Source organism: Podarcis bocagei (genome assembly GCF_964188305.1).
Source record: "Podarcis bocagei genome assembly, chromosome: W".
Taxonomy (NCBI): domain Eukaryota; kingdom Metazoa; phylum Chordata; class Lepidosauria; order Squamata; family Lacertidae; genus Podarcis; species Podarcis bocagei.
In genome coordinates, this window is record NC_138131.1 from 30,055,165 (window position 1) to 30,081,285 (window position 26,121).

A 26,121-nucleotide genomic window follows, 5' to 3' on the forward strand; every position below is an offset into this window, starting at 1 on the left:
CGCACGTCTTGTAGAGGAGCCCCGCCAACACGTGATGCATGAACGCTTGAAAAACGTGGGAGCCATTTTGCAATCCAAAAGGCATAACTCTATATTCGTAGGTGCCCAGTGGCGTAAACATGGCTGTCTTCCACTCATCTCCCTCCCGCATGCGAATGAGGTTGTACGCCCCTCGCAGGTCTAACTTGGTGAACACGCTGCCCTTCCGTACCTTTGCGAGGAGGTCGTCGATTCGGGGCATGGGGAAGTCTGATGGCTTGGTCACACTGTTTAAGATGCGATAGTCCACTACAAGCCTTTTTTGGGGCATGTCCCGCTTCTTAACAAAGAATACAGGACTGCCCCCCGCTGCCTTGGACTCCCGGATGAAACCGCGCTCCAAATTATGATCTATGAACTCTTTGAGTTCCTGCAGTTCGTCCTCAGACATGGAATACAGCTTCCCTTTAGGCAGCGCCGCCCCCGGCAGCAGGTCAATTTTGCAGTCATATGGTCTGTGGGGGGGTAGCCTGTCCGCCTCCTGATCGCAGAAAACCTCCAAAAATTCTGCGTACTTGTGTGGAATCGCTTGCAGCGTGCCTAGCAGCAGCTGTGACTCCTCTTCCTCTCCTTCCTGCCGGGGCACGATGCAGTGTTCAGCACAAAAGGAAGAGCCGAAGGTCAGCTGCCTCTGGTACCAAGCCAGCGTTGGGCTGTGCTTGTCCAGCCAACTCATGCCCAATACAATGGGCGTGTCCGATAGTTGAGTGACGTTGAAGCTGATGATTTCCCTGTGATTCCCAAGCCGCATCACCATTGGTGGTGTCTGCTTCACCACTTGCCCCCCTAGCAGCTCCCTGCCATCCACCGTGACAACCTGCAGGGGCAGCGTGGCAGGCAGCAACTGTATAGCGTGCCGGTCGACAAAGTCCTGCCCTATAAAGTCCGCATTGCTTCCTGAGTCAATGGTGATTGGCACGTCCATGGTGATTCCATTGGGCAGCTGGAGCGATGCGGTGAGCCTCACTACTGGTTTGGGCGGGAGGGGGTCCATGGGCGGTAAAATCTCTGGGGACTGCTTCACTGACACGTCTGGCTGGGCCCCAGTGCCTCTTCCTCCAGCCAGACATCGTCGTTTCCCTGCTGTGGTTCTCCTTGCTGCGTTGCTGCAGTCACCATTGCTGAGGCTGCAGTGTGCTTGTGGAGCCTCCGGGGACACTCTTTCGCCATATGCTGTGGATCCTCGCAGATATAACACTTCCTGTTCCCTCTAGGAGGCTTCGCTTTCACTGTTGCCGGTGCTAGGGCTCTGGCTGCTGACTGAGCCCTTGCACCTCCAACCTCCATAGGTTCCACCCCTCCTCCTGTTGGAGGCATGGATTGCGCACGCGCTGCTTCTCTGGGAAGGAAGGAGGGGCCCCTGGCTGTTTCAGCACAAAAGGAAGAGCCGAAGGTCAGCTGCCTCTGGTACCAAGCCAGCGTTGGGCTGTGCTTGTCCAGCCAACTCATGCCCAATACAATGGGCGTGTCCGATAGTTGAGTGACGTTGAAGCTGATGATTTCCCTGTGATTTCCAAGCCGCAGCACCATAGGTGGCGTTTGCTTCACCACTTGCCCCCCGGGGTCTCTTCCTTCCTGGATTCTTCTGACGCGGACCCCCCGGACTCTCCTGTCTCCTTGCGCCGGGCTTTAGGACCTGGCTCTCTTTCAGGGCTGCCTACTGCGTCACTTCCCTGTGCATTTGAACTTGGCGCGCGCGCCCAACCTTCCACTTTCCGTCTGACCGTTTCTTCGCTCCCCGATGGAGGTGTGGCCACTCCTGACTCATGCCCTCCCCCCTGTTGTGAGCTGCCAGCGCTTGATCCCTGGCTCCCTTCCTCTTCCCTGCTCTCTGGCGGTGACGCTGGTCCCGATTTCCAACTGCTCTCCTCTGAGTCCCCTCTGGCTCTATCTCCCTGGGGTGTCCCCCTAGGCTCCCCCCTTGCCCTGGCCACTGGTGCTCCTTTCTGTGAATCTTCTGATTCACTGGAAAGACTCGGAGATCTCGGGTCGTCGTCATCACTCATCTTTTCCTCTGCCTCCTCCCCCTCGCTCTCTGTTTCCTCCCTTGCCCTTGCCTCTGCTCCTGAACCCCTGACACTAACACTATAGGCGTGTCTGACAGGTGGGTGACGTTGAAGCTGATGACCTCGCGGTGATTTCCAATCTGCATCACCATGGGTGGTGTTTGGTGTACCACCTGCCCGCCCAGCAGCTTCCTGCCATCGACTGTGACGACGTTTAAGGGAAGCGTGGCTGGTAGGAGCGCTATGCGATGCTGCTTGATGAACTCCGCCCCCACGAAGTCCGCGTTACTTCCAGAGTCAACGGTAATAGGGACTTCCAGGGTGAGTCCACTTGGCAGCTGGAGCGATGCGGTGAGCTGCACCACTGGTTTGGGTGGGAGGGGGTCTGTGGGTTGTAAGATCTCTGAGGACTGCTTCATTGACTTGCCTGGCTGGGCCCCAGTGCTTCTGCTTCCAGCCAGGCATTGTCGTTTCCCTGAAGCTGCCCCCCCCGCTGCACTGCTTCTTTTACTGTTGCCAAGGCTGCAGTGTGCTTCTGGAGCCTCTGGGGACACTCTTTGGCCATGTGTTGCGCACTGTCACAGATGTAACACTTCCTGCCCCCTCTAGGAGGCTTCATCTTGGCTGCTCCTTGTGCTGGGGCTCTGGCTGCCGTCTGAGCCTTGGCACCACCAATCTCCATTGGTTCCTCCCCCTCCCCCAGCGGAGGCGTGGGGTGCGTGTGCCCTAGGTCCCTGGGAAGAAAAGGAGGCGTTCTAGCTGGTGCGCGCACCTGGCGACCCTCATCACTGTGCCAAGGGCGTTCTTCGTGGCGCACTCCTATCGTGAGCGCTCTCTGTACCACCTCTGCGATGGTCCGAGGTCTGTCCCCCCTTGCCAGCTCATCTTTGACGGATGCATTGAGCCCCTCCCAGAACAAATCTCTCACTGCCACGGAGTCCTTTTCCCAGCCCAGCACATTCAGCAATGCAAAGAAGCGGGAGTGGTAGTGTCGCACTGTAGCCTTGCCCTGGCGCAATCCATGCATTTCTCGTCTTGCTACGTCTATATCCACGGTAGATTGGAAACAAGCGTCCATGGCCGCGATGAATGCGTCTGAATCCCTTAGGGCAGGATCCACGTCGCGCCATAAATTGCGCAGCCAGGCTTTAGCTTCCCCATGCAGGTGGGATATTATGAAGCCCACTTTCTCCTCCTCATCTCTAAAGTCCTTCCGAAGCAAATTCAGCGCATAAACGACATCTGCTCTGAAACTGGGATAGTGCTGCAGATTCCCATCGAAGTGGGCTACCAAGCTGCCCCCCCCCGCGCTTTCCGAGTCCAATTCCCTCTGACCTGGACCCCGGGAACCCTTCCTTGCACGCACGTTCCCACCTGGCTTGCAGATCCTTGCAACGCGCTTCTGCTTCCTCTCCTTTCTTTCTGGAGACCACTACCTCAGTGGAAAGCTGCGAGACTGCGTTCTGCAGGGCTGCCAGCTGCTCCTCCGTAGTCATGTCTGCCAAACTTCGTGAGCTTGCAAAAAAAAAAAAAATTGCAGGTAGAGAGGGGACTTACTGTCAGGGCTGCCTCAGGTCCCAGCTCACAAAGGACCAACGCCAGTTGCTCTTTATATACAGAAATGTTTATTGAAGTTCATTATCAGCTTCACAGCCGCGGCTCACAGGTCTACGTCTGTAACGCTAGACCATTGAAGTCCCCTCTGAGTCAGACCCTCCCCTGCACCAGTTTAAGAGCCTTGCTCTGCTCCACCTCCTTCTTTCTTCCCTTTTCCGCAGGGTCTTCCTGCCCGCCGGGGTTTCGCCCCTCCTGGATTCCTCTGATGCCGAATCCCCAGATTGCTCCCCCTCCCTCCTGCGGGCTTTAGGACCTGGCTCTTCATCCGGGCTCTCTGTTTTCCCGCGCGCCTGTACATTTGAACTTGGCGCGCGGTGCCCAACTCCCAACCTTCCTTCTGATCGTTACATTACTCCCTTCACTGCTCCCCTCCCCTTCCGGGAGGATGGCTTGTTCTGACCTTCCCTCCACTCCTGCTGACGGAGCTGCTTCCCCTGACACACTGGAACTCCCCCCCCCCTGCCACGCTCTGGTGGGAAAGCTGGTCCTGATTTCCAGCTGCCGCTTTGGGATTCCCTGCTGGCCCCTTGTCCCTGATGCATCCCCCCTGGGACCCCCCTTGTCCTGACCACAGGCGCCCCCTTCTGGGAATCCTCTGATTCGCTGGAGAGGCTCATGGAATCCCTCGGGCCACTGTCATCCTCCTCCTTGCTGTCCTGGGATTCTTCCCAATCGCTCTCCATCTCCTGCCTCCCCTGTGCCTCTGTCCCTGAACCCCTGACAGCACTCAATACACCTTTTTGCTATCGTCGGGGGTGATTCCCAAAAAACACCATGCGAATTGAAATAAGACCAATCAAAGCTTATTCGGCTTCTTTCTAAGCATATGGCAGCGAAAAGGCGGTGTTGTGTTATTTTGCTCTCATTACACACACTTTGCGATTTCTGGGTCAATGTGCATTAACACCAAAGAACAAGACTTCATATAAGCGAAATCCAAGATTCTTCTTTCTATGTAGCTGGAACACAAAACAACCAATCACCCCTACGTCACATTTCCTTTTTTTTTTTTATAATAATTTTTATTGCGTCTTTTTCCACATTACAGGTATAACAATAACAAAAAATAAACAAAAAAAAAAGAACACGAAAAGGCAAATAAAAAAAAGAAAAGAAAAAAGAAGAAACAAGAACAATAAAACCAGACCATTTCATCAACTTATTTCAAATTTCTATCGAGCTTCCCCGCGTCTCCCCATAATGCATTCTTGACAATAAAGTTATCAGCAAGTTATAACCTTGTTTCGTGTGTTTTTTGTATTTTCAATTACTATTCAAGTTTAAATCTCTTATATTCCAATTGTTTTAAAAATCTTACAATGTTTCTTTTTTACCCATTTAAACTTTGATTCTTCCATAGATAATTCAACTTTCATAAATAATCTGCTTATATTGCTGGGGCTGACATTCCGAATCATGCGACATCTTAAGATTCATATAATTTATAATACTTTTGCAAATAGTCTTTAAATTTTTTCCAATCCTCCTCCATCGCTTCTTCTCCCAGGTCTCGGATCCTTGCAGTCATCTCGGCTAATTCCATGTAGTTCATCAATTGCGTCTGCCAGTCCTCCAGTGTGGGCAAATCTTGAGTCTTCCAATGCTTAGCAATAAGAATTCTTGCTGCTGTTGTAGCATACATAAAAAAGGTTCTGTCCTTCTTTAACACCTTCTGGCCGACAATGCCCAGAAGGAAGGCCTCTGGTTTCTTAGGGAAGGTGTATTTAAACACCTTTTTTAACTCATTGTAGATCATTTCCCAGTAGGCCTTCAATCTTGGGCAGGTCCACCAAAGGTGTAAGAATGTCCCCTCAGCTTCCTTACACTTCCAACACTTGTTATCGGACAAATGGTATATCTTAGCCAGCTTGACCGGGGTCATGTACCACCTGTATACCATTTTCATAATGTTTTCTTTCAAAGCATTACATGCAGTAAACTTCATACCGGTGGTCCATAACCTCTCCCAGTCTTCTGACATGATGTTATATCCAATGTCCTGAGCCCATTTTATCATAGCTGATTTAACTGTCTCATCCTGAGTGTTCCATTTAAGCAGCAAGTTATACATTCTCGATAATAACTTGGTCTTTGGTTCTAACAGCTCTGTCTCAAGTTTCGATTTTTCCACCTGGAATCCTATTTTTTTGTCTAGCTTAAAAACCTCATTAATTTGGGCATAATGTAGCCAACCTTGCACCATACTTTGTAATTTTTCGAAGCTCTGCAGCCTCCATTTACCTCCAATATTTTCTATTATTTCCCAATATTTCGGCCAGTAGGCCTCCATATTGGGTTTTTTCCGAGCTTTGGCCTCAATTGGTGATACCCACCTCGGAGTTTTGCTTTCTAATAAGTCTTTGTATTTTTTCCAGACCATAAATATTGCTTTTCTGACAATATGGTTTTTAAACATTCCATATGTTTTTGCCTTGTCATACCACAAATACGCATGCCAACCTAACGAGTTATTAAAGCCTTCCAGATCCAGGACATCAGTGTTTTCCAACAAAATCCAATCTTTCATCCAGCAGAAGGCTGCAGCTTCGTAATATAACCTTAAGTCCGGCAGGGCAAATCCCCCTCTCTCCTTTGCATCAGTTAGTATTTTAAACTTTATTCGGGGCTTTTTGCCCTGCCAGACAAATTTAGAGATATCCTTCTGCCACTTTCCAAAACATTCCACTCTGTCCACAATCTGCAAGGCCTGAAACAGAAACAACATCTTTGGCAAAACGTTCATTTTTATAGCTGCAATTCGGCCTAACAAGGATAACTTCAGTCTTGACCAAATTTCTAAATCTTTTTTAACTTCTAACCAACATTTCTCGTAATTATCTTTAAATAAATTCAGGTTCTTGGAAGAGAGATTAACCCCCAGGTATTTCACTTTTTTAACAATGTTTAGTTCTGTTTCCTTCTGAAACCCTTCTGTTTCAGTAGCTGTCAAATTTTTCCCTAACACCTTAGTTTTTTGTTTGTTCAACTTGAAACCCGCCACCCGACCAAATTTCTGTATCAGTTCCAGTACTTTTTTTGTACTAGATTCTGGCTCCTCTAATGTTAAAACCAAGTCATCTGCAAATGCTTTCAGTTTATATTGTTTCACTCCGACCCGTATTCCTTGTACCTGCCGATCCTTCCTTATCATGTTCAGCAAAACCTCCAGGACTGAAATAAACAATAAAGGGGACAGGGGGCACCCCTGGCGTGTTCCTTTTTCAATCTGGAGTTCTTCTGTCACCACATTGTTCACTATCAACTTAGCTTTTTGTTCGGAATAGATTGCTTCTATTCCGTTCTCAAACCCCCTTCCCACTCCCATCCCTTCCAAGTTTTTCTTCATAAATTTCCAAGAAATATTGTCAAAGGCTTTCTCCGCATCAATAAAAATTAACACTGCTTTAGTGTTAATATTTGTTTGTAAAAGTTCCAGAATATCAATAATATTCCTAGTGTTATCAAACAAATGTCTACCTGGGAGAAAGCCTGCTTGGTCCTTATGAATTACTTCATTTAAAACCTTCTTAAATCTATTTGCCAAAATGTCTGCAAATATTTTGTAATCCACGTTTAGGAGTGAGATGGGACGGTAATTCTTGAGTTGAGTCTTTTCAGTTTCCACTTTAGGTATCAGTGTGATGAATGCTTCTTTCCACGTATCTGGTGCCCTTCCTCCCTCCATAATCTGGTTGCAAACCTCCATTAATGGTTGTATCAAATAGTCTTTTAACATCTTATAGTACTTGGAGGTAAGTCCATCAGGGCCTGGAGATTTGCCTAGCTGCATATTCTGAATGGCATCCTCAATTTCCTGTTGTGTTATTTTACAATTCAAGATTGATCTCTTCTCTTGGGATAATTCTGGTAGGCCATTGTCTTTCAAGAATTGTTCTATCTCAATTACTTCCTCGGACCCTTGTGTAAAAAGTTTTTTAAAATATTTCTGGAAGCACTTTCTAATTTCTCCCGGTTTCTGAATATTTTTCCCTTCAACTTCTAGATTGGTAACATAATTTAATTTTTGTCTCTTTTTCAACTGCCAAGCTAGCAGTTTCCCACATTTATTCGCAGATTCAAAAGATTTTTGTTTCATTTGTTTGATTTTCCATTCCACTTCTTGGTTGATCAATTTCATATATTGTGATTGGTGGAATTTGATTTCTCTTAGAGTCTCTTTTGATTTTGGATTCAATCTTAGTTTTTTCTCTCCTTCTCTTATCTTCTCTAGTATCTTATCCTTTTTCCCATTCCAGAATTTTTTCTTAATCGTATTCTGTTGTATCAGAAACCCTCTCATAACAGCTTTACTTGCGTCCCAGATTATTCTTTTTTCCACCGAGGTGTTCAAGTTAATTTCAAAGTAGTCCTTTAAAGCTTTTTGGGCCTTCTTTACAATCTCTTGATCTCTTAGCAGGTTGTCATTCATTTTCCATCTGAAGGAATCGGCAGTAGTAAATCTCATTTCCATTTTCAGAGCGTTATGGTCGGAGCAAGTCTTTGGGCAGATTTCTACTCTTGTAGTCTTAGGTGCCAGCCCTCTGGTTGTCCAAATTTGGTCGATTCTTGTCCATGACAGGTGGGCCTCAGAAAAGAAAGTTCCTTCTTTACCTAGGGGGTTTCTCGTCCTCCATAAATCAATCAAATCCATATTGTCAGTTAGTTCAAAGAAGGTTTTTGGTAGTCTTCCATCTTTAGTCAGATTCTGGTTCTGTGACTTGTCCATAAGAGTAGAGACGACCCCATTCATATCTCCCATCATAATGATATTAGAATAGTCCAGATAGTCCAGTAATGTCTCATGTAGCTTCTTGTAGAATTCTGATTTCCCCTCGTTCGGTGCATAGATTCCTAAAATCAAAACTTTTTCTCCTTGGATTTGTATTTCAATTGCCAGGGTTCTTCCTTGTTCGTCTTTAAACAAGAATTTTGGTGATAAATTCTCCTTTGCATAGATCACCACGCCTCTCTTTTTGACTCTGTCTGATGAAATAAATTCTTGGCCTAGTCTTTTGTTTATTAACACCTTCCTGTGGAGCCTGGTCACATGTGTTTCTTGTAAACATATTATGTCCAAATTTTCTTTCTTTAAAATATGGAATATCCTTTTGCGTTTTTCCGGGGAATTTGCGCCATTAATATTCCAGCTATACAGCTGCAGAGACATCCTGTATCAATCTGTTGTTGCTCTTATGGGGCGTCTTCTTTTTTGTCCAAATCCGAGGGTGCTGGTTCTTTTCCAGACTCTGGTGGAGGCCAAAGAGTTGCTGTTCCTTTCTGCAGGTCTTCTCCGTGGTCGTGCAGAAACTTCTGGCTGTCCTCTTTCGTTTTGATTTTAGTCTTCTTTCCTTTGTAGTTGAATGATATACCTTGTGGAAACTCCCACCTGTACGGTATTCCGTTGCCTCTCAACAGTCCAGCTAGGTCAGTGTAGTTAGATCTGAGATCCAATAATTGTTTAGGAATATCCTTGTAAATTTGTGCTCTTCTGTCCTGGATCTCGAGTGCTTTGTTAAAATGTAGGTCCAGTAGCTTGTCTCTCTCCTGCTTGGCCCTTAAAATAATCAAACAGTCTCTGGGCCTGTCTTTCCTGGTAACTCTTCCCAGTCTGAATGCAGTTGTTATTTTAAAATCCGTATCTTCCTTTATACCCCAGAATTTAGAAAATTCTGCTGTCAAAAAACCAATCAGGTCCTCTTTCTCAATCTCTGGGATGGAACGTAATCTTAAATTATTTTCCCTGTTTCTCAGTTCCGCTAGAGCCAGGTGGGTTTGCTGGTCGCTAATATGTTTGTGTAGCGGCCTTACCTCTCCTTTCAATTCCTCCACTTTCTGAATTGCTTCACCCGCTTTTTCATTCGCAGCCTCGGCCAACTTCCGATTTTCAGATGTGGCGTCCTTTAAGTTTCCAATATCTTGTGAATGCTTAGCCACCTGTTCAGAAAGTTTGGTAATTGAAGATATGGCTAAATCAACTTTTGCCGATTGGTCATCAACCTTTTTATTCAAAATTGCAAATTGTTGTAGCATTTCCTCTAAGAGAGTGTTGGTGCTCCCTGCTGCCATGTCCTCAGCTGTTGGCTGATCAGCTTCCTTGGGTGGAGCTGCTGTTGTTGATGCAGCTCCCTGTAGAACAGCAGGGACTGAAGATCTGCGAGCCTGAGAGATCAAAGTTGTTTGTACCAGTTGGCCTTTCCCTGCTTTCGATGAAGCTCTTGTTCTTGGTGGGCCACTCATTCCACACCTGTCTTTAGATTCAAGGTCAAACTGTCAAAAGTTCCATGGGAAAGACAGGCTTCAAAGTAAACAACCAAGCCACAGAGAGTCAAAACAAAGTTGGTTCCCAGAGAGTTGTAAATCCCAAGCCCACTAGAGGGAGTATTGTTACAATTCAAGAAAGAAGGAAGAAAGTTTCAGTCGCCATTAAAGTTTCTGCAGTTAAATAAGTAAGCAATAGTCCTTAGAGAAGACTTTTTCCCCTCTAGCAGAGCCCTTTCAATGTTGCCAGTAGTTTGTCTTGAGGTGCAAGATACAGTTATTAAATTGTATCCACCAGTGCTGCCTCTATATATCCATTTCAACTTTGTAATTGTATCCGCAAAGAAGCCTTTTACCCCCTGCAAGTCCGAGGCTGGGGTTTTCGAAGTTTTAAAGTCCAATAAAGAAGATAGTCCCCACTTGAAGTAAACACTATGTCAAAAAAAAAGTAAAAGTTACTTGCCTTTCCCTTCAATTGCTAGCTTCACCAGACGCATGTATTTCCCAATTTAAAGCCTTTTCCTGTTGCTTCCAGCTTGTCAGTTCCTTTGCCTTTGATCACTAAGCACCACCGGGAGACGGACTTCCTTTTTCTCGTCTCCCGCTTTCAGCCAAATTCATAAATTTGTAATCCAATTCCGAGTAAATCTTACTCACGAGTAGTTGATTTGTAATCCAATATTAAGGAAGAAAGGTCGGCGCTCATCAGTAACAGCCGCGCGGCTTCACTCCCGCAGAAAGAGCGATGAATCCACAGCACCGCTTCCCCTCCGCGCTTCCGGAGCCCCTTACGGGGTCCCTTCTTCGTTTTGGGGGTCGCTCTTGGTGCCCGCCGGATCCCACGGCCACGAGCTCGTTCTGCTCGTGGTTTTACTTAATGGGTCGTCGCTTTGCCGCAGCGAACGACCCTTTCCTGCGGAGCCCCTCTTCGCAGCGCAAAGAGGACCGCCATTACTTGTTTCGCGCCGCCTCCGGAAGTCCCACCCCTACGTCACATTTCCGATGGCGCCCTTTTGCTCGTCTCTCCTAGATCTCAACATGCATTGGTTTTGTCATATTTCCTGCTGTCCTTTGTCAATCCACACCTGCCAAAGAATTTAAATTTTCCCAACATTTTTTTTTTAGACCACACATGTCCAGCGTGTGGCCGGGGAGCGTAACCTGGTTTACTTACTGGGGCAACCCCCCCCCCCCCAATGCTCAACAACTTCAATCCTAAAAAGAGCTCAACAACCTTGGGGTTAAATCCTAAAACAGCTCAACAAATTTGCCCCGCCCTCATGTCAAATCTGGCCCTCTTTGGGAAAATTTGGGCACCCCTGTAAATTTAGACAATACAGTCCTATCTCGGGTTAAATATGCTTCAGGATGAATATTTTTGGGTTGCGCTCCGCAGTGACCCAGAAGTAACGGAGCACGTTACTTGCGGGTTTCGCCGCATGCACAGACCCTCAAAATGATGTCATGCGCAGAAGCGGCGAATTGCGACGTGCAGATGCGGGTTGCATTCGCTTCAGGATGCGAACGGGGCTCCGGAATGGATCCCATTCACATCCAGAGGTACCACTGTACTCTGCAAGTGTCCTGTTCTCTATGAAATGTTTCTTCCAAAACCTCTCGTAATTCTGCCTGTATTATAATCTTGCTAATTCTGCGTATTTTAGCCTTTTTGCTAGCTACGCCAACTTAGTAGGGATGGGATTCTCCTTTCCATCCTTTGTCTGTTAAGATTCTCGCTGCGGCTATTGTAGACACTGTGACTTGCCATTGTTTTATAACCATTTATTGTAACATTTATTCTATGATCAATTACAATAATCATTCATTGTAATATTCATTTATTGTACGATTAATTACAATTTATTGTAATTGTTAAGAGTAGGTTTCTATTGAATTTTTACATGCTGATACTCAATATTATTCTATAGCATGGGGAGGCAAACTACGGCCCCATGGCCTTCTCAATCTAGCCGGGAGTCGGCATGTTTTGACACGAGTATAATGTGTCCTTTTATTTAAAATGCACCTCTGGGTTATTTGTGGGACATAGGAATGCGTTCCTTTTTCCCCCTCCCCAAAATCTAGTCTGGCCCCCACAAGGTCTAAGGGACAGTGGACGGCCCCCTGCTGAAAAAGTTTGCCGACCCCTGTTCTATTCCAATGATTGTTGAATGTTACTTTATAAGTCTACCAGGTGTGGATCATCGTGCCTTCTGTCTGTTCTTCATCTTTGGTTTTGATGGTTGAGAAAAAAGCTAGTGGCAATTGCTGAAATATCCCTCCCTTTCTAGGATTCCGGAAACATCCCAGAGGCAATTGCTTCGTATTGCACCGCCTTGAAACTGAAGCCGGATTTTCCTGACGCTTACTGCAACCTGGCGCACTGTTTGCAGGTGAGGCAGAGTTTTAAGGGCCAACACTCCCAGGGTTTCCGGCATTTGGGAACCGAGGCGTTTGAGTCCCAAGGTACCACGGTAATGGTAAAAGCGTCACCTAATTCAGGAATTGTCCAATGTCACTTTAGAGACCAACTCAGTTTGTTCTGTGTCTAAGCTTTCATGTGCAGGCAGACTTATTCAGATACACTGAAGCGGAAGTCCCCACACCCTGATATTTAGAGGGAGGGTGGGGCGGGGTATTTCTCTGAACGGTAGTAGGAATCAATCGGTATGGTCAACCTGTGGACGACTGTGTCTCATTACATATCCTAAAACTATTTCAGGTCATCTGCGTACCATCCCTTGTTTTTTCAGTCATTCACAGTTGCCAGCAGGTGGACCATACCCATTGACTCCTACTACCCTTCGGAGAAAAACCCCAACTCACCCTCCCACTATATATCAGGGTCTGGGGGCTTCTCCTTACTCTTATATAGCAGGGTCTGGGGACTTCTCCCTCTGTATATCAGGGTCTGGGGACTTCCGCTTCAGTGTATCTGAAGAAGTGTGCATGCACACAAAAGCTTATATCAGGCATCCCCAACCTGCGCCCCCCCCCCGATGTTTTGGCCTACAACTCCCATGATCCCTAGCTAACAGGACCAGTGGTCGGGGATGATGGGAATTGTAGTCTAAAACATCTGGAGAGCCGAAGGCTTGGGGTGCCTGGCTTATACCAAGAACAAACTTTGTTGGTCTCTAAGGCACTACTGGACAATTTTTATATATATTTTGACTTCATCAGACCAATACGGCTACCTACCTGAATCTAGAACCCTGGTTTTCTTTGCCCCCTTTCAGATCGTCTGTGATTGGACCGATTACGACGAGAGAATGAAGAAGCTTGTCAGTATTGTGGCTGACCAGCTGGAGAAGAACCGGCTCCCTTCGGTGCACCCCCATCACAGCATGCTGTATCCACTGTCTCACGGCTTCCGAAAGGCTATTGCCGAGAGACATGGGAACCTTTGCCTGGACAAGGTGGGTCTATGCTGTGAAGAGGTGTGCGCCGCTCCGTTCCGTCAGAGTTTGAATGCTTTCATGTTGGCTTTGGATATATAATAATATATAATAATTTATTATTTCTACCCTGCCCATCTGTCTGGGTATCCTCAGCCACTCTGGGTGGCTGCCAACCAAATATTAAAAACACAAGACAGCATTAAATATTTAAAAACTTCCCTAAACAGGGCTGCCTTCAGATGTCTTTTAAAAGTGAGATAATTGCTTATTTCTTTGACATCTGATGGAAGGGCGTTCCACAGGGCGGCCGTCACCACGAGAAGGCCCTCTGCCTGCTTCCCTGTAACTTGGCTTCTTGCAGGGAGGGAAGCGCCAGAAGGCCCTCGGGAGAGGGACCCCGGTGTCCGGGGTGGAGATGCTCCTTCAGGTCTACTGGGCCGAGGCCATTGAGGGCTTTCAAGGTCAGCACCGACACTATGAATTGTGCTTGGAAACGTACTGGGAGCCAAAGCAGATCTCTTGGGACCGGTGGTATGTGGTCTCAGTCAGACTGGATTTAAATCCTTTATTTTACAGAAAGGTTTGATCTTGCTGGCATCCTCTTAATATTGACAACCAGAGGAAAGTTTCATCTGCTGGGCTGTTTAGGGCTTTCAAGGTCAGCACCAACACTTTGAATTGTGCCCGGAAACGTACTGGGAGTCAATGCAGGTCTTTCAAGACTGGTGTTATGTGGTCTCTGCGGCTGTTCACGGCCCCCAGTCTGGCTACCACATTCTGGATTAATTGCAGTAAGGTAGCCCCACATAGAGCGCATTGCAGTCGTCCAAGCTGGAGATAACAAGAGCATGCGCCACTCTGGCAAGAGAGTCCGTGGGCAGGGAGGGTCTTATCCTGCATCCCAGATAGAGCTGCCCTGGACACAGAACAGACCTGTGCCTCCATGGGTCCAAAATGACCCCCAGACTGTGCAGCTGGTCCTTCAGGGGCACAGTTGCCCCGTTCAGGACCAGGGAGTCCCCCCCACCCGCCCACACACCACAGAACTTCAGTCTTGTCAGGATTCAACCTCAACCAGTTAGCTGCCATCCATCCTCCAACCGCCTCGAGGCACCCGCACAGGAACTCCACCGCCTTTGCCGGCTCTGATTTGAAAGAGAGGTAGAGCTCTCTATCAGGCTTCCTCAACCTTGGCCCTCCTGATGCTTTTGGCCTACAGCTCCATGGTCCCTAGCTAGCAGGTCTAGTGGTCAGGGATGATGGGCACTGTAGTTTGAAAACAGCTGGAGGGCCAAGGTTTAGGAAGCCTGCTCTGTATTGGCGCCAATGGCTGTTAAGCGAAAAAATTCCAGGGTGAGTGACTCCTTGACAGCCTAGCTCACCGGGGCACTTGTCCCCCATGGGTCCATGCTGTCAGTAAAAGGAGGAAGTCCCAGCCCGGTAATTTGGAGCAAAACAGTGGTCAGTAGACCATGATTCTTACTGTTGCACCACAGGTCTGCCCAGGAGTAAGAACCCCGAGCATGGGGCAATGTCAACTTTTAAAACTTCCTTCTTCCCCCCAGAATACACTTCAAGCAGCATCGTTGATACATCATCACTACATCACTAGCACATCACAAATGAGGAGGGGTATACAAGGGTTATGCATTCACTATGAGGTCCCTTTATCAGACCCCTTAAATCTCCATCACTGAAAGAACAATAAAACTCTTGACACGTCCTTTCCCACTGGACTTGTCTGGAGATGGGCATTCAGAACACCTGCCTTGCTAAACTGCCTTGGCAGATGTCTATGGTTGCCCCCTTGGTCCCTCCCTCGGTGGGGTGCCGTGTATGTGCTCTCAGGCTTGGGGAATTCTGGCGGGATGCCCTGTTCCTGCTGCCTACATGACTTCCTGCTTCTTGGCTCATGGAGGGAGGTGGAGCCCAAATTCGTTCAAATGGCGGAATGAGGAGAGTCGGTTAAAGCATAGATTTTCTGCGTGTCTTTCTTGGGCTGTCAAGTCAAAGGTATGTATATTTGTAACATTGGAACAACTTCAAAGATGTGGCCTCATGTCCCCCACCCCCATGTCATTTCCGTAACCCGGCTTTCTTGAATCCCCTTGCTAGATCAACGTGCTCCACAAGCCGCCTTACGAGCACCCCAAGGACCTGAAAGGCAGTGAGGGCCGGCTCCGTGTTGGCTACCTGAGCTCTGACTTTGGGAACCACCCCACCTCCCATCTCATGCAGTCAATCCCAGGCATGCACAATTCGGACAAATTTGAGGTGAGGTGCACAAGAGGGCAGCTGTGTGAGTAGCTCAGGCGGCAGAGCGCTGAGACTCTGAATCTTGGGGTCATGGGTACGAGCCCCACGTTGGGCCAAACGAATGAATACAGCCTAGGACCGCCTCTCCACGGAGGATCTAACAGTCTGCAAATAAAAAAATGTTAGAGGTCCTGGGCTTCAGGGAGATTAGGCTGGCCTCGACCAGGGCCAGGGCCTTTTCAGCCTTGGCCCCGGCCTGGTGGAACTCTCTGCCACAAGAGATCAGGACCCTGGGTGACTTCCGGTCGGCGCCAGCGCTAATGGCGGTCCTCTTTCCGAGCTCCGGAGGAGGACTGCTCTGCGAGTTCGGGTCTGACCCGCTACGGCAAGCGGGGGACCCCTAAAATCACAGGCGCGGAAGCCTGTGAACGAGGAGATTCGGTGGGCACCAGGAGCGCCCCCCTTTACCGCAGAAAGAGCCTTTTTAAAGGCTCCGGAACGACATCGGGGGAGCGCGGTGCTGAGAATCGCTACCCAGCCCGCAGGGTGAAGCCGCGTCGCTATTAGCGGAGAGCGCCGATTCCTTCCTGTAAATTTCGGACTGAAAAAACCCGTGAGTAAGACTGAACGTCTATTTGAAACTAAAGTCTGGAAATTTGGCTGAAAACGGGGAGGTGAAAATTAAGGAAGTCTGCCTTCCCCCGACTGCATGAAAGTGAAAGCAACGAAACTTTAAAGCTGCATCCGCAAGAGACATTGCCTTTGATTAATTAAATCTGACATTTGGACTTTAGATCTCCCCTCTAGCTAGCAGGGCAGAGGGGAGGCAAAAGAGACATTAGTAACTGCATGATCTATTTAAAAGAAAAAAATTTCTGCTGCCTCAATAACCTGAAACGGACTGCTAAATAAGACAATAGGGCACTGAACTGACTTTTCCCTGTGAAGGTTACATTGTGATACAAAGTTCCTGGATTCTTTTGCTACAGTATACCAGAGTAGGCTGAGACAGTATCTACTGGAAAACTGCTGCAATTTATATTTACAAGCCTCCTGATATACTTGTTTTAAACTTTCTTTCTTTCTTTTTGTATTTGGACATTTTCTTTGTCTCTGTATCTGGACATTTTGATTTGCTCCCCCTAGAGGGTAAAGTAAAGGCCGATATAGCTCAAGACAGTGGAATTTTCCATCGGGAAACGGTTCCCGTGGGAAACGACCTTGGGACATGAGTGGTCCACTAGAAGAGATAGCCACAAGAGCTAAGACTAGACAACAACAACAGCACCAGCAACAGCAACAGCAACAAAAGAAGAGAGGCTCGATTACAGGCGCAACCCCTACAGGACCTACAGGAATAACAGGACAAGAAAAAGTGACAGCTGTCTCCATGGATGCTGTGACACAAGCTTTACTTAAGATAAACCAATCCCTGGAGACTCTAACAAAGCAGAGCTCAGAAAATACACAAAAATTAACAGAGTTATCAGCAAGATTAGATCTGAACACAGAATCTATAAACAAATTGGTCCAGGAAAATTCTGCAACACGTAAAATTGCGGAAGAAGCTAGAGCTATTGCTGGAGAGACTCAAGAGAACTTAGAACCGATTGCCAAAAAGGTGCACGAGCATGACGCAACTCTGGCTTTGTGGGAATTACAGAGAAAAGAGAGAAATTTGAAATTGAGATTAATTCCAGAGAACGAAGGTGACAATCTCATGGAGTTTTTAACACAAGAGTTTGCTGACTGCTGGGAAGATTTGGAGGAAGACGAATTTAAAATCACAACAGCGTTTAGACTGGGTAAAAAACAGAACAGAAAGACCCCGAGGGATTGTTTGATTACCCTTAGATCCAAGGAAGAAAGAGACAAAATATTAAGACTACATTTTGGAAAGGCCTTGCAAATTGGAAATTCAGCTGTACAGATTTTTAAAGACATCCCAAAATATATCTTGGATCTGAGAACCTTCTATAAGGATCTAGTTTTTTTGTTAAAGAAGAATACCATCCTCTTTAGGTGGGAATTTCCACAGGGATTGTCTTTCGATTACAAGGGGAAGAAGGTGAAAATAAAGACTATACAAGACAAAGAGAAATTTTTGGAAAGAAACCGAGAGGACCTACAGAAGGGAACTGTGGACCCAATTGCAGAACAGAGGAGAGCAATAGACATTTTGAATCTTTCGTTTGGACACATTCCACCACCATCAGAGGAAGAGCAACAACTTGGAGCTGTTGGAGGAGTGTCAGAAAAATAACAAGATGGCTCTGCAATTCCTTAGTTGGAATTGTAATGGGCTCAATATGCCTTTGAGGAGACGACAAGTTTTTCATATTCTGAACAGAGAACAACTGGATTTGATATGCCTACAAGAAACCCATATAACCAGAGCTCACAGGAGATTACTTATAAACAAAAGACTAGGACAAGAATTTATCTCATCAGACAAAGTCAAAAAAAGAGGAGTTGTGATCTATGTAAAAGAGAAATGGGCTCCAAAAATGATGTTTAAAGATGAACAAGGGAGATATTTGGCAGTTGAGATACAAGTACAAGGAGAAAAATTTTTGATAGTTGGAATTTATGCACCAAATGAAGGTAAAGCTGAATTCTTCAAGAAACTTCATGAAACTTTGACGGACTATCTGGATTATAATATGATAATTATGGGAGACATGAACGGTGTGGTCTCCACTAACATGGACAAGGCACAAAGACTGACAGTTACCAAGGAAGGGAGACTTCCTAAGACTTTTTTTGAAATGACGGAAAATATGGACTTAATAGACATATGGAGAACAAGGAACCCTCTTGAGAGAGAGGGAACCTTTTTCTCCCAAGCAATGACGACCTGGACCAGAATCGACCAAATCTGGATTACTAGTGGGATGGCTCCAAAGATTAAGAAGGTAGAAATCTGCCCAAAAACTTGCTCCGACCATAACGCTGTGAAGATGGAAATGAAACTTACAACAACTGGTCAATTTAGATGGAGAATGAATGACACCCTCTTTCGAGATAAGGAGATCCTCATGAAGGCCCAAAAAACTTTAAAGGACTATTTTGAAATAAATTTAAGGGCCGATGTGGAAAAAAGAGTGATCTGGGACGCAAGCAAAGCTGTGATGCGAGGTTTTTTGATTCAACAAAACTCAATAAAGAGGAAGAAACAGAATGAGAAAAAGGAAAAGATTTTGGAAAAGATAAAGGAAGGAGAGAAAAAATTAAGAGTAAAACCAAAGTCCCAGGAGATTTTAAGAGAGATTAAGTTATATCAAGCACAATATATGGAATTGATGAACCAAGAGATTGAATGGAAGATAAAGCAAATGAAACAAAAGACATTTGAATCGGCAGATAAATGTGGCAAACTCCTGGCATGGCAATTGAAGAAAAGGCAGAAATTAAATACAGTTACAAGCCTAGAAGTGGATGGAAAGAACATATCTAAACCTAATGAAATTAGAAATTGCTTTTTGAGCTACTTTAAAAAAGGGACTCAAGGACCGCAAAATGAAGAAGATATAGATAAATTCCTTGACAAATATGGATTACAAAAAATCTCTCATCAAAGTAAGATGGATCTGAATCAGAGAATAACAGAACAAGAGATAGAGGCTGCCATTCAGAATATGCAACTGGGCAAATCTCCAGGACCAGATGGACTGACTTCCAGATACTACAAATCTTTGAAGGAGTGGTTGATTCAACCATTAAAAGAAGTCTGTAATGAGATTCTAGAGGGGAAAAAGGCACCTGAATCGTGGAAAGAAGCGTATATTTCACTCATACCAAAGACAGAGACTGAAAAGACTCAATTGAAGAACTACCGCCCAATATCACTACTTAATGTGGATTACAAAATTTTTGCAGACATTTTGGCAAAAAGATTTAAAAAAGTGTTGATGGAAAAGATTCATAAGAACCAAGCAGGCTTTCTCCCAAAAAGACACCTAGCAGACAATGTAAGGAATATAATAGACATTTTGGAAAAGTTAGAGGTGAATATAAATACTAAAGCAGTATTGAGTTTTGTGGACGCGGAGAAAGCCTTTGACAATATTTCTTGGAGTTTTATGACAAAGAATCTTCATGGGATGGGGGTAGGCCAAGGTTTTGAGAATGGTATGGGTGCAATATATTCTGAACAAAAAGCTAAGTTGATTGTAAATAATGTAATAACTGAGGAACTTAAGATAGAAAAAGGAACACGACAGGGGTGCCCAATTTCCCCATTGCTTTTTATTTTGGTTCTGGAGGTGTTGCTGAATATGATTAGAAATGACCAGCAGGTCAAAGGTGTACAGGTCGGAGCTAAACATTACAAGTTAAGAGCATTTGCAGATGACCTAGTATTGACTTTGCAAGAGCCAAACACTAGTACGAAAAAGGTGCTAGAAATAATCCAACAGTTTGGCCAGGTAGCCGGATTTAAGTTGAATAAACAAAAAACTAAAGTTTTAGGAAAAAATTTAACAGATATGGAGAAGGAGAAATTCCAAGAGGAGACAGGGTTGACGGTGGTCAAGAAGGTGAAATACCTAGGGGTTTATTTGACATCTAAAAATTTGAATTTGTATAAGGATAACTATGAAAAATGTTGGTCAGAAATTAAAAAAGATCTAGAAATATGGTCAAATTTGAAATTGTCAATGTTAGGCCGAATTGCAGTGATTAAGATGAATGTATTGCCTAGAATGCTATTTTTGTTTCAAACTTTGCAGATTCTTGACAAGATGGACTGTTTCAAGAGGTGGCAGAAAGACATTGCGAGATTTGTCTGGCAGGGCAAAAAGCCCAGAATAAAATTTAAAATACTTACAGATGCAAAAGAAAGAGGGGGTTTTGCCCTGCCGGACTTAAAATTGTACTATGAGGCAGCAGCGTTTTGCTGGCTGAAAGAGTGGATGCTCCTCGAGAACACAGACATTTTGGATTTGGAAGGTTTTAATAATGCATTTGGTTGGCACGCATATCTATGGTATGATAAAATTAAGCTGCATAGGGCCTTTAAAAATCATATTGTCAGAAAAGCATTGTTTAATGTTTGGATAAGATATAAAGATCTGTTGGAAAACAAAACCCCCAGATGGGTGTCTCCAGTGGAAGCTAAAGCAGTGAAGAAACTCATATCCTTAAAGGAAAACATTATGAAAATGGTTTACAGGTGGTACATGACCCCAGTCAAGCTGGCAAAAATTTATCATTTGCCTGATAATAAGTGTTGGAAATGTAAAGAGACTGAAGGTACCTTCTATCACCTTTGGTGGACATGCCCGAAGATTAAGGCCTTCTGGGAAATGATTTATAATGAAATGAAAAAGGTACTTAAATGTACTTTCCCTAAAAAACCAGAGGCCTTTCTCTTGGGCATTGTCGGCCAATTGGTGTCAAAGAGGGATAGAACTTTCTTTATGTATGCTACAACAGCAGCAAGAATACTCATCGCAAAGTATTGGAAGACACAAGATCTACCCACTCTGGAAGAATGGCAGATGAAGGTGATGGACTATATGACATTGGCTGAGATGACAGGCAGAATCCGTGATCAGGGAAAAGAGACGGCGGAAGAAGAATGGAGAAAATTTAAAAGCTATCTTAAGGACTATTATAAACTTGATGAATGCTAGAATGTTGAGGTTTTCAGGAAAAAAGGGATACAGTGATATAAGACCAGATTATAGAAAAGATTAAGACGACAGAGGTTGGAAAGGAATATTTAGAAGTTGCTAAAAAATTATGGACATTGGGATGCAGAAAGGGGGGGTATGGGGGAGTCCCAGAAAAGAGGTTTATGAAAAAATGATATGAAATTATACGTGTTTGTATGTCTTTTTAGGTGTTTGTTTGTCTTTAAAAAATTCTGTAAAACCAATAAAAAATTTATAAAAAAAAAAAAGAGATCAGGACCCTGTGGGATCTGACATCTTTCTGCAGGGCCTGTAAGATGGAGTTGTTCCGCCGGGCCTTTGGTTCAACCTGACTCCCCTTCTCTTTTTGTGTAAGGACTAGTATGAAAGAGGCCTCCCAGTGTTCTCACAGGCCCATATAAGAGTTGGGCCTGATGAGCGTTTACTGTTCCCAACCCTAATCCTGCGGAAAGCCATCTAATTGGATTTGAATTTGATCCTGGCTTGTTTTCAGGAGGTAATTTCGTTATTGCTTGATTTTATACCAGTGTTACATATTTGGTGTTAGCCTCCCTGAGCCCGGTTTCGGACGGGGAGGGCAGGATACAAATAAAAGTTGTTGTTGTTGTTGTTGTTGTTGTTGTTGTTGTTGTTGTTGTTGTTATTATTATTATTATCATCATTATCCTCTTAATTTGCATCAGCCCTTGGTTGTAGCAATAAAACAACGAGATGATCTGCAAGGAATAGAAATGAAAAATCAATGATATCAAATACATTTGAGGGTTTTGAATCGAGAGTGGACCTTATTCTGACTGCCCCAGCTCAAAACCCGGCCGCCTTTGCCGTCACCTGCTCCTCTTGATCTGCCAAGAGAGGACTCTGGGGTAGTGGTTGGGCAACCCGGAACAGGCAATAAAGGAGGGGTAATCATCTCACGACAAACCTAGACAGCATCTTAAAAAGCAGAGACACCACCTTGCCAACAAGGTCAGTATAGTAAAAGCTATGTTTTCCCAGTAGTGATGTATGGAAGTGAGAGCTGGACCATAAAGAAGGCTGATCGCCGAAGAATTGATGCTTTTGAATTATGATGCTGGAGGAGACTCTTGAGAGTCCCATGGACTGCAAGAAGATCAAACCTATCCATTCTGAAGGAAATCAGCCCAGAGTGCTCACTGGAAGGACACATCCTGAAGCTGAGGCTCCAAGACTTTGGCCACCTCATGAGAAGAGAATCATAGAATCATAGAGTTGGAAGAGACCACAAGGGCCATCGAGTCCAACCCCCTGCCAAGCAGGAAACACCATCAGAGCACTCCTGACATATGGTTGTCAAGCCTCTGCTTAAAGACCTCCAAAGAAGGAGACTCCACCACACTCCTTGGCAGCAAATTCCACTGTCGAACAGCTCTCACTGTCAGGAAGTTCTTCCTAATGTTTAGGTGGAATCTTCTTTCTTGTAGTTTGGATCCATTGCTCCGTGTCCGCTTCTCTGGAGCAGCAGAAAACAACCTTTCTCTCTCCTCTATATGACATCCTTTTCTATATTTGAACATGGCTATCATATAACCCCTTAACCTCCTCTTCTCCAAGCTAAACATGCCCAGCTCCCTTAGCCGTTCCTCATAAGGCATCGTTTCCAGGCCTTTGACCATTTTGGTTGCCCTCCTCTGGACACGTTCCAGTTTGTCAGTGTCCTTCTTGTACTGTGGTGCCCAGAACTGGACACAGTACTCCATGTGAGGTCTGACCAGAGCAGAATACAGTGGCACTATTACTTCCCTTGATCTAGATGCTATACTCCTATTGATGCAGCCCAGAATTGCATTGGCTTTTTTAGCTGCCGCGTCACACTGTTGGCTCATGTCAAGTTTGTGGTCAACCAAGACTCCTAGATCCTTTTCACATGTACTGCTCTCAAGCCAGGTGTCACCCATCTTGTATTTGTGCCTCTCATTTTTTTCCCCCAAGTGCAATACTTTACATTTCTCCCTGTTAAAATTCATTTTGTTTGTTTTTGCCCAGTTCTCTAATCTGTCAAGGTCGTTTTGAAGTGTGATCCTGTCCTCTGGGGTGTTAGCCACCCCTCCCAGTTTGGTGTCATCTGCAAATTTGATCAGGATGCCCTTGAATCCATCATCCAAGTTGTTGATAAAGATGTTGAATAAGACCGGGCCCAAGACAGAACCCTGTGGCACCCCACTAGTCACTCTTCTCCAGGATGAAGAGGAAGCATTGATGAGCACCCTTTGGGTTCGGTCAGTCAGCCAGTTAAAAATCCACTGAGTGGTAGCATAGTCAAGACCGCATTTTACCAGCTTCTTTATAAGAATATCATGGGGCACCTTGTCAAATGCCTTGCTGAAATCAAGGTAGGCTACATCCACTGCGTTCCCTTCATCTACCAGGTTTGTAATTCTGTCAAAAAACGAGATCAGGTTAGTCTGACATGACTTATTTTTCAGAAATCCATGCTGACTATTGGTGATCACAGCCTTCCTTTCTAGGTGCTCACAGACTGTTTGCTTAATGATCTGCTCCATAATCTTCCCTGGTATTGATGTCAGACTGACTGGGCTGTAATTATTTGGATCCTCTCGTTTCCCCTTTTTGAAAATAGGGACAACATTTGCCCTCCACCAGTCTGCCGGGACTTCGCCTGTTCTCCAGGAATTCTCAAAGATGACTGCCAGTGGTTCTGAGATCGCATCTGCCAGTTCTTTTAATACTCTTGGATGAAGTTCATCTGGCCCTGGAGACTTGAATACATCTAAACTAGCCAAGTATTCTTGTACTATCTCCTTAGTTATTCTGGGCTGTGTTTCCTTTGCTGAATCATTTGCTCCAAATTCTTCAGGTCGGGCATTGTTTTCTTTATCGGAGAAGACTGAGGCAAAGAAGGCATTGAGGAGTTCAGCCCTTTCTGTGTCACCATCTTCTCCTCTGAGTGACCCCACTGTTTCTTTGTTCTTCCTTTTGCTACGAACATACCCATAAAAGCCTTTTTTGTTGCTTTTAACCTCTCTAGCAAGCCTGAGTTCATTCTGTGCTTTAGCTTTTCTGACTTTGTGTCTACACGTGCTGGCTATTTGTTTGAATTCCTCTTTGGTGGTTTCCCCCCTTTTCCATTTTTTGTACACATCCTTTTTTAATCTTAATTCAGTTAAAAGTTCTTTAGATAGCCACCCTGGCTTCTTTAGGCACCTTCCATGTTTCCGTCTCATTGGTATTGCCTGACGTTGTGCTTTTACTATCTCCCTCTTAACAAACTCCCAGCCATCATGAACTCCCTTTCCTTTTAGTATTGCTGTCCATGGGATCTCACCCAGCACTTCCCTAAGTTTTATGAAGTCGGCTTTCTTAAAGTCAAGAAATTGAGTCCTAGTATGCTTGGCTGCTCCTTTCCGCTGCATAGTAAACTTCAGAAGAGCATGATCACTCGCGCCTAATGATCCTTCCACTTCTACCCCACTAACCAGGTCATCAACATTGGTTAGGACCAGATCTAAAATGGCTGTTCCTCTTGTTGCTTCTCCCACTTTCTGGACAATGAAGTTGTCTGCAAGGCCAGTGAGGAATCTGTTTGACCTTATGCTCTTGGCTGAGTTTGACATCCAACAAATATCCGGGTAATTGAAGTCCCCCATTACTACTATCTCCCTTCCTTTTGCATGCTTGGCCATCTGTTCCAGGAAGGCATCATCTATGTCCTCCGTTTGGCTTGGGGATCTATAGTAAACTCCCACAATGAGGTCTCTGTTATTCTTCTCTCCCTTAATTTTGACCCAAATGCTCTCACTTTGGCTTTGTGGTTCTAAATCTTGGATCTCTTCACAGGTATACACATCCCTGACATATAACGCCACTCCTCCTCCTTTCTTGTCTGGTCTGTTTCTCTGAAATAGATTGTATCCCCCCATTATTACATTCCAATCGTGGGACTTATCCCACCAGGTTTCAGTGATGCCTATTATGTCATATTTAGTTTGCTGTACCAAGAGCTCAAGCTCATCTTGTTTATTTCCCATGCTTTGCGCATTAGTGTACAGACATTGAAGTCCATTAATCATTCCCCCGTGTCTCTTATTTAAGGATTTTTTCCTCCCACCACTAGGTCCGCGTGCTGTTTGCTCCATTTGGTCTATGACATTTGGATGATCATCTTCATCAATTGATAGACTCCTACCTTCAGGAGCACTGTCTCCCTCCCCCACATTAGTCAGTTTAAAGCCCTCCTGATCAGGTTTCTGAGATTTTTGGCAAAAACATTCCTCCCAACTGTTGTGAGGTGCAGCCCATCACTTGCCAGAAGTCCATCTTCAAGAAACTGCAGTCCGTGATCTAAGAATCCAAACCGTTCCTGTTTACACCATTTGCGAAGCCAGCTGTTCACTTCCACTATTTTTCCCTCTCTCCCTGGGCCACGTCGTCGTTCAACTGGGAGGACAGATGAGATGACAATTTGTGCATTTAGTTGCTTCAATTTCCTGCCGAGAGCCTCGTAGTCTCTTTTGATCTTCTGGAGGCTATTGTTTGCAGTGTCATTGGTTCCCACATGAACCAAGAGGAAGGGGTATTTGTCAGTCTTTTCTTCTTATCTCGTTTCCTGTAATCCCTAAAAGAAAAGCCTCTGGTTTCTTTACAAAACGTATATTTTAACATCTTTTTCAATTCATTATATATACTCTCCCAGAAACTTTTCACTTTCTTACAATCCCACCACATATGATAAAACGTTGCTTCTTTTTCTTTACATTTCCAACACTTATTACACGTCTTAAACATTTTTGCCAATTTTACTGGTGTTATATACCATCTATAAAACATTTTCATCACATTTTTCTTTAACGCCGTGCATGCAGTAAATTTTAAGTTTTCTTTCCATATTTTTTCCCAATCATCAAA

General features: G+C 45.1%; 1 long non-coding RNA gene across 1 annotated transcript; it reads left to right on the forward strand.

Annotated features, from left to right (window-relative positions):
• The first annotated feature begins 12,215 nt into the window (after positions 1 to 12,215).
• On the forward strand, positions 12,216 to 15,504 carry LOC308577882. The gene is made up of 3 exons (XR_014003748.1): positions 12,216 to 12,313; positions 13,160 to 13,339; positions 15,437 to 15,504. It is a non-coding gene; the product is annotated as an uncharacterized lncRNA (long non-coding RNA).
• The last annotated feature ends 10,617 nt before the right edge of the window (positions 15,505 to 26,121 follow it).